Below are 3,174 nucleotides of genomic sequence, written 5' to 3' on the forward strand. Positions count from 1 at the left end.
TGTAAGTGGAGTATTAAAGTCCTCTGCTATTAGCATGTTCTTATTGATAAGACTGTTTCTGTTTGTGATTAATTGTTTTATGTATTTAGGTCCTTCTATATTTGGTGCACAGACATTTATAATTGTTAGCTCTTCCTGATGGATAGACCCTTTAATTATTATATAATGCCCTTCTTCATCCCTTGTTACTGTCTTTACTTTAAAGTCCAGTTTGTCTGTTATAAGTATAGCTACTCCAGCTTTTTTTGACTTCCTGTAGCATGATAGATATTTCTCCATCCCCTTACTTTCAATCTGAGGGTGTCCTCCTGTCTAAAATGAGTTTCTTGTAGACAGGAAATAGATGGATTTTGTTTTTTTATCCATCTGCTACCCTATGTCTTTTGATTGGGGCATTTAGTCCATTTACATTCAGAGTTATTATTGAAATATATGGGTTTAGAGTTATTGTGTCATTTGTGGGATTCATGCTTGTGGTGTGTCTCTAGCATCTTGCATTCCTTGCACCATTTCCCTCAGAGAGTCCCCCTCAGGATTTCTTGTAGAGCTGGTTTAGTGGTGATGAATTCTTTCAATTTTTGTTTATTTGGAAAGACTTTTGTCTCTCCTTCTATTCTGAATGACAGGCTTGCTGAATAGAGGATTCTTGGCTGCATATTTTTTCTCTTCATCACATTGAAGATCTCCTGCCATTCCTTTCTGGCCTGCCAAGTTTCAATAGATAGGTCTATAACCACTCTGATAGGTTTCCCTTTGTATGTTTGGGCCCTTTTATCCCTAGCTGCTTTCAAAATTCTCTCCTTGTCCTTATACTTTGCCGTTTTCACTATGATATGTCATGCAGAAGATCAATTCAAATTACGTCTGAGGGGAGTTCTGTTGGATGCCGGCTCCAGCAGGTCCAGGAGTCCCTGAAGGATGGACGGTGTCGGCGAGGGAGGGGTGAGAGAGGCCCGAGAGTCTTTCTGGTCACCAGGAAGACATCGTTGCCCTGACTGGGGCTCAACTTTATTTTATAAGTGTTTGGGGGATGGCACAGAAGTGGCATTTGCCTTAGACAATGATTTCTGATAACAAACTTCTTTGATATGTAAGAATTTCCCAGAACATAGATTTGTAGAAGACTCATGCATAAGCTTTATCAATAGCGATTGAGGTAGGGGATTTAGATGCTTATCTTATGGGGAAGGAAGGCATCTTTAGCATACCAGACAATGTTTTTAGCATAAGAGGGTGAAGTTACTTCTCTGTGAGCAGGGGTCAAACAGGTCTTTCAGGAAACACCTTTGCTCTCATAATCACAAAAGAAGAAGTTCCTCAATAGGTTCCTCCACAGGGAGCAATCAGCATATTCAAGGCCAGAATAAGTCACTCCAAATACTTGATAACAAATGCCTCCAGGTGGGGGGCAGCTAGTGCTCCAGGCAGAAATAATTGGGTGGGGGTGGATATCTGCCCTTAACTCTAAATTAGGCTCTTTGTCTCAGGGCCAGACTCAAGCCACCTTTATTATGTAAGTCTTGGATCTGCAAGGCCCTTAGGAAGAGCCTTTTAACCATCATCCACAAAGTTTTTATCTGAAATCTCTTTGGAAAAGGAAGGAATATGCTTTTCCTTATGAGCAATCTGTGTGGGGAATATCGGTCTGATCTGGAATATTGTGAGGCCTGGTCAATACTAGCAGCCTCATTTCCAACATGAACCTATACCCGAAGGTGATACCAGTTTTCGTTTCTCATGGCAGGAGCTGTACAAACGCTACCGTTTCCTCTCTGTGACTGTCATCCAGTGAGGCCAGTGCGGCTCCCAGCAGAGTTCTCTGTGCCTCTTGAATTTCAACATCTACTTCCCTCCCCAGGTTGGGGAAGTTCTCTGCTGTAATTTGTTCCAGGACTCCTTCGGCACCTTTCCCTCTCTCTCCCTCTTCTGGGATTCCTATGATATGGATATTGTTCCGTTTGATTGTATCGCTGAGCTCTCAAACTCTTCTTTCATGTTCCTGGATCAGTTTGTCTCTTTTTTTCTCAGTTTCTTCTTTTTCTATAATGGTGTCTTCTAAATCACCTATTCTCCTTTCTGCCTCTTCAATCCGTGTATTGGATGCCTTCAGTTTATTATGTATCTCATTTATCGCAGTTTTTAATTCATCATACCTATTTTTAAGCTCCATGATGTTTGTAGCCATAGTTTCTTTGATGTCCTCCATGCTTTTTTCAAGGGCAATTATTTTTATAATTATTGTTCTAAAATCTTGTTCAGTTACACTGCTTATATCTGTTTTGAGCAGTTCTTTAGCTGCCAAGTCTTCCTGGAATTTCTTGGGAGGAGAGCTCTTTCATTTCGTCATTTTGGTTGGCTTTCTATCTCTTGTTAGTTTTAAAAGCTTGTTATACTCTCTGCACCTGTGAGTGCTGCTGTACCCAAGGAGGCTCTTTGACTGTCCAGGGCCTATCCTTTCAAAAGTGTTCTTTGAATGGTATCTCTTGGTGTCTCTTGTTGAGACTTTGGTTATTTTATTTTCCTACTCGTAGTGGTATTTGGGACTCTCCACCATGTGTACTTTGGCTTGTTTCTTGAGGTAGCCCTGGAGAAGAAAACAGACAGACAAACACACAGGGAACAAAGGCACACAAACGCACAGACAAATCCAACAAACATGCAAACCGAAAGGGAAAATGAAAAAGTAAAGAGAAAGGAGGGAGGAGGGAAGGCGAATAAAAGAAGATAAAAATACATTAAAAAGTCAAAAAGAAGAAAAGAAACGGAAAAAAGAAGAAACCCAATAGACAAAGAACAGTTTAAAGCATATAACCAGATTTCCCAGCTACAAATAAAAAGCCGGGTGTATGCAGTGTTGGTTGAAGAGCATAGAGAAAGAGAGAAATGACAGGGTGGGGATGAGGCAAAATTGGATACGAAATGAGCAGGCAGAAGGAATAAGAAGGTTTTTTCAAAGAGTGAAAGAGTGGAATATGGTTGAAGAGGTGAGAGAAAAATGATGGTGTTATCCAGAGAAACTATATAGTCTGATTACTCCAGAGAGAAAGAGATGAAAAGGTAGGTAGGTGTAGAATTTACATCTACAGAATGGATTAAATGTGACTGTTTAAGCAAGCCAGTGACCAGAATTAATCAGGGCAGTGCTCCAGTAAAAAAAAAAAAAAAAAAAAAAAA

Source organism: Hyaena hyaena, unplaced genomic scaffold, assembly GCF_003009895.1.
Source record: "Hyaena hyaena isolate Hyena2069 unplaced genomic scaffold, ASM300989v1 scaffold_407, whole genome shotgun sequence".
Classification (NCBI taxonomy): Eukaryota; Metazoa; Chordata; class Mammalia; order Carnivora; family Hyaenidae; genus Hyaena; species Hyaena hyaena.